Below are 15,215 nucleotides of genomic sequence, written 5' to 3' on the forward strand. Positions count from 1 at the left end.
GTATTTTTGTAAACTACTAGAAGAGTTACTTTAGATTCTTCCCTGTGCTACAGGTACACAGGTCAGCAGCGTGACAGTGAAGTATTATCCTGAACTGAGGGCTAGGGAGCTGGGCTGGCTGAACCTGGGCTAGCAGACAGACACGCACCTGCCTGTGTGCGTGCTCTCCCCTTCTTGGCAGCACTAGGGGAGAAGACAGGAGGAAAACCTTAGCTGGATGAGATAAAGCGGGGAGATTTGCTGGTGATGGTAACTGGTAGGCAAACACATTCAACTTGAGGAAGGTTAATCTAATATAATAGCAAAGCAGATTTGGGTGGAGAAAAGCAAAGTCATCTTTGTTAAAACAACACTTTTCCTTCTCCCTTTTGAGGCCCAATCTCCCCCTCCATTCCCCACTCTTCTTCCTCTTGCCCCTGAGCAGGGGGCTGGGGCCGGCCTTCGCAGCCCCTCTCAGCCTCTGCCTTCCCCAGGCTGTCCCTGAGGCGAGGCGCCGCCATCTTGGCTGCTGGGCCCAGCCGTGCCCTGTGGCGGAGCTGTTGGAGCCAGCACAGGGCAGCCCTGGTGTTGCCACACGCTGCGGCAACAACACAGATGCATCCACGCCCATGGGTGCGCACAGACCACAAGTTTAGTGAGGGGGAAATTTGTGTTTCATACATACGCATAAACGTGAGAAGCTCTCTATATGGTTCTTCCCCTAATGAAACTACTACTGACTTTTAAATTTACTAAGTAAATGAAGGAAAAAACATTGAATTCAATGCACTTTTTATTGTTTAAAAAGCTTTTGCTCCAATAATGCTGATGATTTTTTTCCAAACATCTGCTTTTTTTTTTTCCATGTGTTTTGTTTTTAAGAAGAGCTTTTGTAAAGCATCACCTTTAAAGCTTCCCAGTTTCATGGTCATTCCCAATTTTAGGATTGATTTTTTTTTATATTTCTGAAAGTTGTACACTAGATGTTCAGAAATAATTATAATCATGGAGATGTTGCTTTTGGTAGCACTGTGTACAGCAGCATAATTCCTTTTTACTTTTACTAAAGGATAGCCAAACTTTTCTTTCCATCCATGATACCATGTGATGCTCAAGACCATTACAATATGATCTTGGAAGTCACTATGTCTTAGACCTGATGGTTTTAAGCTGTTACCATGCATCCTCTGTGTCTGACTGTAGCCACTTTTTCTTGAAAGGAAAAAAAAAAAAGGCATAAAAAAGCGCGCTTTGTTATGCAATTATGGTTTTGAAAATTAGTATCTCACTGTGATGTTTCATAAATGGTAGCACAGCTTTATGAGGATTTTCAGAGTAAAATTTGATGCTTTGCACTGTTATGTTTGCCTTGTGATAAAATATCACTGTTCTGATCCTTGCACTTTTTCCCAACATTTGCACATCCCTTCTGCTGCAGGTACACTAAGCATCAAAGATCATTAGGAGTCCTTCAGTGAAGGTATTTTTGATTTGTTGCACTTATTTTCAGTCCTTGTTGATCCTTATTGAGCACTGCTCAAGCACTAAGAAGGTAGAGCAACATGGCCTTGCTTCTTTTTCGTTGTCCTACCTCAAATGGAGAATGGTAATTGTCTCCTGTTTAAAATGTGTCTATGTTAGAAGACTCATGGCTTCTGTTTGTAATGGAGACATTCAGTACCACATGATGTTAAAAAAAATTTTCAAACCAGACCAAGATGAGATCTCATTCGGAACCCTTCTCAGTTCATTCTGTTTCTGAATTTGCTTCTGTTCCTGAGGAAATTCTAAAAGGGTTCTCCTGGTTCTGCTTTCTGAAGAGAAGAAACCCTGAATGGAAGAAACCCAGAGTGGGGCTTGCCTAGCAGATAGACTTGCACTCTCGCATTCCCAAGAGGAGGGAAAAATAAGAACACCCATTACCCTGAACAGCATGTCTTATCCATTCCTGCCCACATTTCACCAGACTAGTCAAGATTTAGACTTCTGTGAGAGGAAACAGGAGTGTTACAAGAAAAGAGACTCTTCTTGGTTGCAGCTTCTAACTGGCAGCCGTCTTTATTGAAGCTGTTTAGTACTTAATGTTGAAAACCAAAAAACGTTTTGATAAATGAAGGATTTGCTTCATTTATTATGTCTGAGGCTTTACATACATGTGATTTGCAAATGCTTTGCCTGCTGCATTGGTTTAAGACAAGTCTGTTAATCATTAGACTAAAGATTTCTGATCTAGCCTGCCTAGTCTTCTTTCATGATCAATTAAGAAAGAATAGAAATAAGTTGTGAGATAGCATGATTTATCGTGTCATAAATGAGATGTCTACAGGCTGGTCAGATATATCCTACTTTTTGTTTCCCTTGAATATACTGTAAACCTATGGTTAGATAAGAAAGAACATAAGATCCTCGCGTCATTCTTTCCTGTTGCTCTGAAGGCCTGTCTGTTGTAAAGATGTCATTGAACGATGCTAATGCCTACGCTAAGAAGCTCTCTCTTGCAGCAATGTGCTGGGATACCATTACACAGCAGTAATAACTGCAGGGTTTGACAGACATGCCTGGGGACTAGATTTACCTCTGTCACTTTGTATGCAAGCAGTTTTTGTGAATTGAATATCCAGCACAGTATGATTGCATCTTCAGATCACTCTTGAGACCTTGCGGATATGCTGCTTAATCGTATCTCAATACAAATGTCCTTTCCCTCAGGCTGTTACTGGGATCTGTTTGAAGATGAGCAGATTAGGTAATAAGAGATTTACATTAGGAAAGCAAAACAGAATCACGGTTGTAACAGAAATGCTTCTGCTTTATGCTTGTTAACCCATCTCCTCAATGTGGTACATAGTAACAAAGCTAAAGTAAGCCAAAGCCAGTCATCTTTGGGCCAGTGCTGAGATGGGAGCTATTGCTATCAGCTTCTGTTGCTCAGATGCTCAGTCTTGGCTTGATCATCCATATTAGATCTGTTCTTCACATGGCTATACACAACTGCATGAAGTCTGGTAACAGGCATTAGAACAAACAAACAAACATGTGCCTATGGATCTCTTGAACGCCTCAGCAAACAGAAGGCAGGATATAGTCTAGTAAGCAAAAATATACTGCAGAATGCAAATACTGCCGCCTTGGGTTGCTTCAGTGTAATCTGAAGGCATCAAGTGCAACCAAAGAGATCTACTCTTGACATAAAGTTTGCTGTTCTGTTCATTTTAGCTCATATGTTCCTATGAGTTTGTTGTGTTTTTATATATATATATATATATATATATATAATCTACATAAAAGCTATAGAACATCTCAAGTAGTTCTCCTTAAACATACAACTCTCCTACATATTCTTGATATAAAAAAAGTGGTTGCAGTCCCACAGAAAACAGATATGTACATGTGGATCTATAGTCTTAGCAAATGAAAAGTGAGTTTTATTTGCAGATTGAATTTAGATTTTATTTATACAGTAGCCACTGTACTGCTCAAATATAAATATGGAGTTATTATTAGTTTTAGATAACACGTTGGCCCAATTCATATAGCAATATGCACGGTTAAATATTATACTCTCTCTCTCCACATATATATATATATATATATTTGTTATACAAACATCTTGACACTAGTATTTTGTTTTATTTTTCTTTAATAGTGTTAATAGTGTTACCTTTTTCATGCTTACTGGTTGGTCAGTCCCAAATTGTTAACTTAATTCTTGGGTAGCATGTTCTTTTTCAGAGTTTATTTTTATATTTGGTAAACTACAAAATCAACACTCTGATAACATTTGGTATGTTAGTTTTTTTACAGGAAAAAAAATTAATAAAAGTTTAATAGAGAGTCTGTAACTTAGGAAAAAGCACCACACTTGAAGTCTGAAGAGCATTTAATATGTTGTCCTATAGACCTATGCTTGCTTCTTTGTTGGTTGGCGCTTTTTTTAAGTGCAGGGAAAGGAAGAACATGGTATAACTGTTGTAGATACTCTGTATCCTGTATCTTAACTGTATCTTTGGTAGGTTTGTTTGGCAGTTGTTTGGTTTGTTGTGGTTCTGCTTTTTTGTTTTTCTCCCATGTAATGGATTTCTTCTCACGTCAAGTGTGGGTTACAAGCTTTTGAGGTCAGACCAACTTCCCGTGATTCTCTAGTAATTTGTCTTCAATGTGATTCTTCCTGAGCTGTCACGTGACATTTTCCTCTTTTTCAGCTCCAGGAGCTCAATTCAACTTCTGTTATGGAGTTTGTGTGGAAGAGATTAGAGGAGAAAATACTGGAATTGTCTAGCCTCTTTACAATTACCAAACATTGCATATCTATTTCTGTAACCCTAACTTGTTTTCTGTCCCTATCAGTTAAAAATAGCAGTAAAGCATTCTTGTGGTATCAAGAAAAAAGTAACTTCTGAGGAAGTAAGGGCAGGAAGCAAAGGACCAGAGGAATTTTACTGAGGTTTCTTTAACTGTTTTTAACTGAAATATATTCCATCATCCCAATTTGATACTTGCTGACTTGTCATTTAGGCTTTTTGAAACTTTAATCATTCATGTTGCTCTTCTCTTAGTATCCATGTATTTCTTAGAATGTTACCTCAAACCAAGGCCTTATGGTTAAGTAAAAGAGATTAATTGTGCTCTATGTTTAAGAATCTTGCAAATACATCCCAGGCACAGGCATAGATTTATTTTCTCTAAGACTATTGCAAATAACTTCCAGCTGCTTAGATTCTGATGGGAACACTCTTGGGTTGATAGTGTCATACCATTTTTCAGTTTGAGTTCCTCTGTGAATCCTGAGTCTCTCCACTATAGCATCTGCTATACCCAGGAAAATACCCAGGGTATTTTCACTGATTCATCTGAAGGATTAGCACAGGTATTCCATGAAAGTACGAAGGATATATATGTCTCATATAATGAGATTTTTCTAGTATTTGCCTTTTGGTGTGACTTTTTGATTAAATGTGCAGTTACCTTATGGGTACTGCATATAGGCCGTATTTTAGCAGTTTGTTTTTAAATGTTATATAGGAAAGTTTCAAAAGCATTATAAGAGTTAATAGGAGCATGCTCCTATTTTTTTCTTTACCGCAGGTTAATTATTTTCAAAAAGAAATACGCCTTCTTTTTTACTTGTTTGTATATAGAGTAATCCTTGTTGACTGCTTTAACAGCTTCTCAGCTGTTATTAACTTAGTATCTCTCCAAGTATCTAAATGAGAGCAGTTGATCTGAAGATCACTCTATTTTTCCACCTTTAATAAACCGTGACTCCTTGAGAAAGGGATTAGTCTTTAAATTCCTGTCTTTTCTTCTGATAATATTCTTTGATTCATTAACTAGTTGTAGTCAGAATTATCAAGAGTTATTTAAAACTTTGTAAACTATTTAGACAGCTCTGACAGGTTTACTGTATATTTTGGCTTGGGTTTTGCAGCACCTAGGTACTAGGGAGTCATTCAGGAGATTGCCCTTGTTTACTTCAGATTTTTTTTCCCTGCTGTTCTGATAGCAAAAGTGTTTTTGTGCAAATCTTTAATTAACTTTGAGATACAGAAGAATAACTTGGATAGTCTGATTTGACAGAAATTTTAGTAATAATTTCCAAGCATTTTGAAGCACTCTTTTTAGTTTCTTCTCATGGATAAATGAATGCTATTTCTTGCATAAATCAGAAGGAGAAATAGCACGGAATAGAAGTTTTCATATGGAGGCTTCTAAAAGTCTTTGTACCTAGCATTTTCTCAGTTTGTCTCCGTGTTGGAAAATAGGTCACCTGGGCACCAGCACAATGAGGCATATATGTGTTTAAAATATTTCTATTTAAGTGAAGTCATTGCATCCATGGTTAAATGTGTGAAATAAATACCTGACATAAATACAGTCTTTGCAAACTGCAGGGTATGCTGCATCCTGTGCAAAAGTGACTCAATAATTAATTTCCTTTGTTACTCATTGGTAAAAATGAACTCTTGCACTTAGTTGAAAAAATGCTAGCTTCATAATGATGGGAGGATGGAAATACAGCCTTTGTTCATCACTTTATATATAAACCTATGTCAGCTTTTCTTCAGTAATTGATAACATAAAGCCAGCTCTACCTCATGTTTAATTTGTGTAAGTATGGAGCTACAGTCACCTTTCAATTATTCATAAGAGTTTTGTCTATGTATCTGTTTATGCCCAAAATGCAGTTCTGTTAAAGGTGTCTGTGAGTGCAACCAGGTGGATTTTTACATTGTGAACAACCTAAGAACTGCTAATTCTGAGCTGACCCAGTTTTGATAGCTCTGTGTCATTCTTGCTGGCATGTCACATAATACCCATATTAGCACCACTGAGGAAAAATGTAACCTCCAAAGTTGTTTTCCATGTTTGTTTGTTTTAACCTTCAGCTTATTTTCAGCATTAAGAAAATAAAACAGCTGATGAGAGTTGAAGGGAGATTGATAAAGTGAATACAGTCAATTCAGTCGAGGAGGTGGGTGGAGAAATGAGCCAGAGAAAAATGCAAAAATAGCTGGTGTTACTCTGCAGTTCTCCTGTGCTACTTGTCCCTTTCTTCACTTTGTACCATCTCAAAAACAAGTGCCTAGATCTTCTCTCCTGTCTTAGGTAAGAGCAAGTATGGTAAATCCTGCAGTTGAACTTCCTCATTTGTACAGTGCAAGAACATTTAGTTGCCTGTAGTTTGCCAAGTTTTCTCAGCTTTCAGTGAGGGAGTTTAAAGGTGTTCTTCACTTGTTAATACTTCCTTGATTCACACTGATGCAGCAATATTATCACAAGTGTTTTTTAGCACGAGAGATAAAGCGTTAAAAGCCTCACTATAGGACAAAGAGAATGTACCCTCTTCCGTGCTGAGTTTGTGGGACACATTTTGGACATAGGGTGAGAGCTACAAGCTTCTCTTAAAATACTTATCTATCCCACCTTCATGGGTTGATTTCTTAAACCTGTGAACACCTCTATAGGAAAATTATAACCAAAATACTCAAGAGAAAATTGTGCTGGTATCATCTGCCTCACTTTTTGTGTATGTCTTGAGGGATCTCTGAAGCAATTAGAAACTAGAGTTGTAGAAAAAGAGAAAATGTTCGTGTACTTCCTGAATCTAAGCAGACGGTGTCTACTGACCATTTTTGAGCAGATCAGCTTTCTCATAAATACTGAATTCTGTTTGCTAAGGTATATGATCTATTGTTCTCTACTTAAAATTGCTTGGAGATTCTCAGCTTCTGGCATGTGCGTAGTATATGTTGTCAAATCTGATTAGTACTGCACTTGCAGTATAAAGCCCTTTGCTTTGTTACTTTTTTGACTCGTTTATATTAACAAAGTGTTTATTATGAATAGCATGCTTCAGAGGCAGGGTGTAGAAGAGTACACTCTTATTTTGGCTGCTTACCTAAATAGCTTTATAGGAAAATCTGTCCAAGGACATGATTGACATGTATTTCCTCAATAAGAAAGCGAAACTTGGAATGAAGTGTATGTGGGGGAAAGTGGAAAAGACCCCTTTTGTCTTAGATAAATATCTTTCCAGTTGGAGGATCCAAAAGGTTTAAACATACTCTTATAAAATGTCAGCCAAAAAGTGATGTTCTTTCTTAGACAGGTGTACTTCAGCACATATGTTGAACTCAGCTTCACGTTCTGAACTGTCTCTTGAGGGGTAGCAAGATACTTCCTACCAGGCTCAGACAGGGAATAGAGAAAGCTTGGATACAGTCGCAGCATTCTGAAATGAAGAGCCTGCAATTCCCTGCCTCTGTCAGCTCTCACCCTGAATATTTATTCCTTCATCCATGAAGATATTTGAATTAGCATTTGGCATTCTGGGATTTTCTGATTTATGGTGGGAATCTATTTCAAATGTCTTGCAAGTTATTGTTGTGTCTATGCAGAAGTAGCTTTATATCAATACACTAAAATTAAAACAAGGTCATTGGTTGGTGTGCAATATTTAAGTTTTTATTTTCAAGTTGAGGTATTGTATTCCAAGGGACTGTAGACAGTGTAAACTGGAAAAGTCAATCTCTCATGAAGTGAAGAATGCCCTTTTTAGCGAAACTCCAAACTCTAGGAGTCCGTAAGGCTTTCTTCGGCACAAAAGATATGAAAGAGCACAGGCAGACTTAGTAAAATGTTTCAGCCATTTTTCTAGACAGTGAGACTTCAGCTGCAAAGATAAAACTTCAGTTTTATCTGTGAATTTGTTAACAAACAACAGTATTTTTTTTAGAGTAGCAAGATACAAAGCCCTGATGAAGAGGACAGAAAACTGAAATGCTGTCAACTAATTCTTTTGGTAACTCTCTGTATGGTCTTACAGTACATTTGAACTACTGTCTAGTTCAGGAACAGCCTGTTTGACTACCAAATAGTTATTTGGTGTGTTTGATTGTCTCAGGGATTTGTTCTGTTCACAAATGTCATGCTGATTTTTTTTTTTGCCGTGTGTATGTTTTCTAAAAAGCTCTCTATAATTAGGGAGCATTGCATGGAATTATTATAAATGCCTGAAAGAGCAGAATATTATTGCAATAAGCATGGGACAGACCATGACTACAGAGAGGAAGGCTGCATTTCTGACCAGTGTGGAACTTTGAACAGTATGACAGACCTCAAATTGCTCATCAACAGAGAAGTTCATAAAATTGACCTTTTTAAAGGGTAGAGTAAATTTAAGTGTAAAGATTAATGTTAGGACGCTCATGTGCCCTGTTCCTTATGTTTATTCCATTGCACATGTAACATTTTCACCATGGATATTTTTATTCTATTCTTACCGCTTTCCATTTTAACAGTTGAACAACTGTGGGAGATAACTTACAATCCTGAAGTCATTTGACTTGTCATCTTAAAGGGTATTTATAAACTATAGCATTCAGGGAGCCCCCAGTGTTACTTTAAATAGAGATACTACTTTTAAGATTAAGAAAAAATGACTGTTTCATTTTGAAGTTGCTTTTCTGAAACGGGTCAAAGCATATTTGAATAAAATCTCATAAAACCAGGCAGCAAATTTAACTGTGCTCTGTATTTTAATATAATAATGAAAGACAGCATGAAAACCAAATGTTATGGGTTATGCCAAACAAAAATATGAAAGAATTATTTTTCTGCTGTAAGTACAATTGACTATTTTTTCCCCTTTTAATGTTGGTCTGAATTATCTGTTTCCTTCAGGAAGAAGTGTTGCTTTTGTTATTTTACTATTTGGGGACAAAACTAAAATTTGTCCCGCATGGAAAGGTTACTGAATCAAATCCCAAATCTGCCATAGGTTTATTTATCATAGGCATTTGCCTCCCGTTTTCAGTGATTGCATGTCACAGTTGATGCCAGTCACAGAATTTTTCTTGCCACATCAATCTGATTATGAGAATATATATATATGTGTGTATGTGTATATATGTGTATGTGTATATATATGTGTACATGTAGAATCATATACATATACATGATTCTACATGTAAATTGAATTGTTCCAGGGCAGTTGTACCTGAACATTGATTGATTGATTGCGGTATTGTCAGACCAGTGTTCACATTGTTCTGCAGACAATACAAAGGTTTCTAGAACCTGAGACACAAGTCATTGAATCCGTGGCTCTTTTTTCTGCTTAGGGAGCTTGTTTTTGCGTACCATTGCATGGGGCTTGATAAACTGTATTATTTAAGTAACATTTTGTACTGTCTCAAATCTCAACAGTAAGAACACAGGTTGTAAAGTCTATAGTGCTACGCAGTTTGCCATAAGCAATACACTCCCTATATGCAGCAAGAATGTTTTGCACAAAGAGAAAGAATGTGCATGTTTCCCAACAGCCTCTTGAGTTAATGTCAAGTTCTCAAATTCTAAACAACTTATAAAGCATACTGGACATTTGAGGGTAATAAGAAGAAAGGAAAAAAAAAAAAAAAAACAAAAAACACCAACATCCACTTTGGTTAATTTGACAACTCAAATGTTTCTTACTTCCTTTATGAATAACGAAACAAGGCATTTTTAAGAATGTACTGGATGTTGCTCTGTAACCAAAAGCATTTCATTGTGTAGAATCTTTAGAAAGGTGACAGTCAATAGCAAGAGTTTATAAAGCAGTAGGGTATTGACCTTTAATTGCATCTGGTTTGCCAAATACAGGCATTAGATTACAAAACGCATGATGGAAATTATTTACCGAGGGCATGAGAACTTAGTTGTAGACCCATTTTTTTTTCGTGTTGCAGACGCCTGGGTTGTTGTAACACGTGAGGGTGTGTTTCCCAGCACAACATCTGATTAGTCACTAATTTAGTAAGGAATGTTCTGGCACACAGTTTTGTCAAAGCATGTGAGCGTATCAGCAGTGTAACATGTTATATTCTTTTACGTGTTTCAACATACAGTTGAATAAAACAGCTCAGCTCTTTTGAAACAAATGTTATGATATTCCTTCCTTGAGTCTGCTTTTTTTTCTCTTCTTACTGGCAGAAGAGATGTCGCATATGTTGCGTGTTTACCTACTGAAGTGCATTTGGTGCCTAAATTCTTTCTCTGCTTATATTCCAAAATGCTGTAGTCAGAATCTAACTAACAATGAAATCCTGCTCTCAAGCTACACATCTTTTTTACACTGATGAAAATAGAGGGTGGCATATACTCGTGTTGTTTTTCATGCTCAGGGTAAGATTCCCCATTTCTGGAATACAGGTGAGGTGACCAGATGTACTCAGGAGTCCAATTTAACAAAAATGTCCAGAGGTAAATATTTACTGTAGCACAAAAAAACAGAAGTTCTTTCAAGTCCTGCTATATGTTATGTTCACAGCACCATATGACATACACCTTCTTTTCCTAGGTAAGATTTTCTGTAACAAGAACAATCCTCTTTAATTTCTTAAACCGTTACTTATTAAGTGCTTTTATTAGTAGTACAATTAAGAGATCACTGACATAGCTGTGGTCATTCACATTAATGTAGGCTAGTTCATAAAGTCAGGATAATTTTTAAGAGAATTTCATGATGAATACAAAAAATGTCCACTTTTAAAGTAGTGGAAATATGTTAAAATAAGTATTTTTAAATGTCAGAAGTATTTAAAAATCTGCGGTAAAAAATCACAGACAAAAAAACAGTGACAGAACACTGAATAGAATTTGAAGTAGGCCTGTAGAATTTCCAACAGGCATTAGCTGAATTTCCTTGTTCTAAAAGGAAATAAGTCTGGAATTCAAGAGAAGACTTGCTCGTGCTTTAAACAAACAATAAAAAAAGTAATAAAATAAAATAATAATTAAAAAAAAAAAAAGAACAAAAACAGAAAGAATATGGGAAACAGGTGAGAGTAAATGGCTAATTTTGTATTAGTGGAAGGAGTCCTTCAGCAGGGTGTGCTGGAACCATTCTGTTAAATTTATTTCTAAGATACCATAAGGAACATGCCTTTTCTCTCCCATTATTGGAATGAGGAAGCATAAAAATAGCAAGTAGCAGGTTGAGAAAATAAAAGGATGCAATTAAGCTTTGGAAATCCTTAACACTGGATTGTTGCGAAAATTAGAAGTACATGTGGATTAAAAGTATAGATTACAGGACAGTTCATTGAAGCAAATTAATTGAAGGCTATTAAAATACGAAGTCACCTCCTCTGGCTTTGAAAGTCCCTGATCTACAGTTCGTTTGAGGCTGTATTATATTTTATAGAGGTATCATTATGTGTTTTCCTGCATTGTAGTCTGTTCCTTAAGCACCCCCAGGTATTCAATTTTGGCAACTGTTAAAAACAGGATACAGGGCTGGATAAACCTTTGGCTTTAGTTTACCTGTTCTTGTTAACCACATTACAAGCATGGACTTTTCATTGAGTGACATGGTACTAAAGTAGTCACTTAAGGCTGAAATAAATGCATCTGTTTATTTCTGCACTTATATATGTTTTTAATAAATTGTAAATAAATGTTAAAGTCTGAGAAATGCTGGAAGGGCATGTTAGATAACCATTGCCCAGTTTTACACTGAGTGTTGTTACCAACAAATTCATGGGAAATTCAAGGTCAAAATGTGCCAGTGAACTTGCTTTAATGCATTTGAGTGTGAGATCAGTGTCATAACGTCAGTCAGAGCAGTGATGCCTGAGGTTTGCGTGTGATCTTTTAAATCAAACAAAACCAACATAAAGCAATTTCTTAACATTTTAAAGAACATTTAGCCAAATGCACCTGTATGTTTCTGTAGAACGCAAGCTGAAACAAAACTGTGTAGGACTGTTTTCTTATGTATTGATTGCAAGGACCCCAAATGTGTCTGAAGAAGTTTTCACATCATGGCTGTACAGGAACAAAACTGATTCCATTGTGAGTTCACGCTGAGAACACAGCTTTCCTAGGATGGACAGCTTGGCAACTTCAGTTATCATTTGTTTTCTGAACTCAGTATTTTGTATTATAATCAAAGTCTCAAAATATGGGAACTCATCTGAAAACTCCTTAATCTGATGATAAATAGAGCTCTAAGGAAGCTTCTGTAAAGGACATAGAAGCAGAATTTTCCATTCAATACTTTGAAAAGTATTTCAAATCCTTTGTTCAAAACCTTTCCTGATGTACTTAGGAAGAAATATTTAATTCATCAATCATTAATCAAAGACATTGCATACTGAAGAGTTTTTAGGTTTTGTTTTGTGTTTGCTTTTTTTTTTTTTTTAAAACAGCTTTAGCATATGGAAATCAGTCTGTTAGGGCTTCTTTTGTCAGTTCCTGGCGTGATTTGAAGAGAAGTGCAGGACACCTGAAAAGTAGTTGAAAGACGATGTATTTGGTGTATTTAAACTGCTCTGAATATTTGCCAAATAAAGACCTTTTATGTATTTATTTATTTTTTTTAAAAAAAGGCTTACTTCCCTGGACTAGAGTAAAACTGTTATTTTTTTCACCCTTCTATTGCCCTCCTGTATAGGACATGTGTATATCAATAGAGAAGGTTCTTCAATGCAGAGGTATGTCTGAGGACAAGATTCTGAAGGAAACAGCAAAAACTGTAACAAAATACCATGCAGCTTACACATTTATGTACATAAAATACAAGTATGTATAGTAACTTATAAATTTAAAGCTTAATTACTTAGTATACTGATAGCAACATGTGCAATTGAAAAATACTTCCTACAGCTTAATAAATTATTTCTTTAGAAATGTATAGGCCTCCACGAAAAATGAGGAAGAAGGAAGTTAAAACAGGGCTGCTATTCTGCATTGCAAAATAAGATGTTCTGTACATGTGGTCTAAAAGCCCCTGTGAAATGGATTGAACTTAAATAAAAATAGGAAAGGAATTGGGAAATTAAATTATTATATACTTCGGTACAAAAGTCTAGATAAGTGAAGTTAATTTGTCTTTCTGATAGCACTGTCAGCCTCTCAGCAAAATGTCATTCCTATTATGATCTTTTAAGACAGGGCTAAGGTTATCAGGTTCAGCACTTCTGGCTGAGTGCTCTGGCAGCATTCACACAACCAGTTCAGGGCATTCCTCTAAATTATAAGTCTTCCTGTGTGCTTGATGACAAACAGGCTAGGCTGCAGCTCTGTACTGATCACTGGTCCTGATCTGAACGTCTCTTGGCTTGTATTATCCCCAGAACAGTTTAGCTCTGTAGTTTTTTATGGGAGTGATTTTTATGGGTGTGATTGTAGGAGAGGGTTGATTTCTTGTTGCAATCTTGGCTGCACTCTTGCTTTCTCTGTGGAGCTCTGTGGTGTTTTATTGGCCTTCCTAGCTTTAAATTCGCAGTTATTTCACAGAGAGCTGGATGCTAAAAGAGCAGAAGGATTGTGGTTTGACAAGTATTTGCTTTGGAGAAGCTCCAGAAAGAAATTTGGTATACCTGTCACTCCAGGATAAAAGTTTGCTTTGTTTTCATCAGTGAATCTCAGAATTAATCATCCTATTCAGTTAGCAATTGTATATGTATATGTATTGCCATCATGTGAAACATACCATTTCTATGTCTAATGTATTTCTGATGCTATTTATTATTATTGCCTATCTTACCCTCCTATTCTATTGTCTTTGATATTATTCAAGAGTATGTTCTTTGTTTTGATGTTAGCATTTAAGAAGCTTGTATGTCTTTTTTCTTCTTCCAACTGGCAGAGCTGTAATTGAGATTAAATGGTAACTTGAACTGTGATGATGAGTTCCTATATATTATTGTTTTGTTTTGGTTTTGTTGTTGTTTTGCTTTTAGCATTTTGGTTGCTCTGCATACACAAGTATGTGCCTTCTAAAATGTCATGCATTATTTTCACTGATCTGTTTTAGTTGATAAATACTCCAACCTTTGCTTATATAAATTTACATTTTGATTTTGTTGTATCAGGTTTGCTAATGTGCCATTACATGTATTGGAGTTGGAAATAGTAATAAGTAGCGTACAAATTACTTATTGGTCCATCAGAAAAATCTGCCCTAAATCAAGTCACATCAGTGATAATTTAATATCTTTGTGTCACAGATGTGCACTTTTATAAGCTCCTACAGTGAGACTAAAGGATGATTCTAGTGAAAAAACTCTTTTTGTAGGGAGAGAATATTATTCTGGTTTTAACTTCAGACATAGTAAACATTAAGAGACTTTATCTTCCGTCACACAGTAAGTCAAAAAAAAAAAAAAAAAGATAAATTGATGAGAAAAGTTAACAGTATAATTCAGTAATCTGTCTCTCTTAATTGATGTGGGCATTAACAAAGGATGAAGCCTGGAAGGGCAACCAGAAGAACCAATATAAAGTCATATTTAGAATGCAAAAACCTGGCTAGCAAATCTGAATATTAATAAAGAACTTTGGCTGATTGAGTTGGGGCATAACAACAAGTTGATGTCAGTGAAAATAATCGATAATATGTAACTACGTTCTACGAATCCATTATAATGTACATGAAGTCCTGTGATGATTTATCCTTAAGTTTGTAATGTCTAATTCAGGACTGGTGACCTGGACTTTGATCTAGTTATGGCTTGCAATTGCACTCACTGCTCTGTTGAGATATTCTTATGTTGCATCTAATAATAAATTATTTAATAAGGTGGAAAACTGGCTCATATCCTCCTCTTCATAGGATGGTGTCAGTATCGAAGTAATGGTGGGTTCTCTTAGCAAACTGTTAGCAAAATCATTTGGACCTGGGCATTTTTCAGTATGTGGCTCTGAGTGTCATAGTAATCTTAGAGATTCTGCAAAGCTGAGTGATTTCT

General features: G+C 36.2%; 1 protein-coding gene across 2 annotated transcripts in view; it reads left to right on the plus strand.

The window, feature by feature from the left end:
• The window catches only part of RETREG1 (reticulophagy regulator 1), a 64,218-nt gene that overhangs the window by 18,657 nt on the left and 30,346 nt on the right, over nt 1–15,215 (plus strand). The gene's annotated exons all lie outside the window — the stretch shown is intronic.

This window comes from Anas platyrhynchos, chromosome 2 (genome assembly GCF_047663525.1).
Source record: "Anas platyrhynchos isolate ZD024472 breed Pekin duck chromosome 2, IASCAAS_PekinDuck_T2T, whole genome shotgun sequence".
Classification (NCBI taxonomy): domain Eukaryota; kingdom Metazoa; phylum Chordata; class Aves; order Anseriformes; family Anatidae; genus Anas; species Anas platyrhynchos.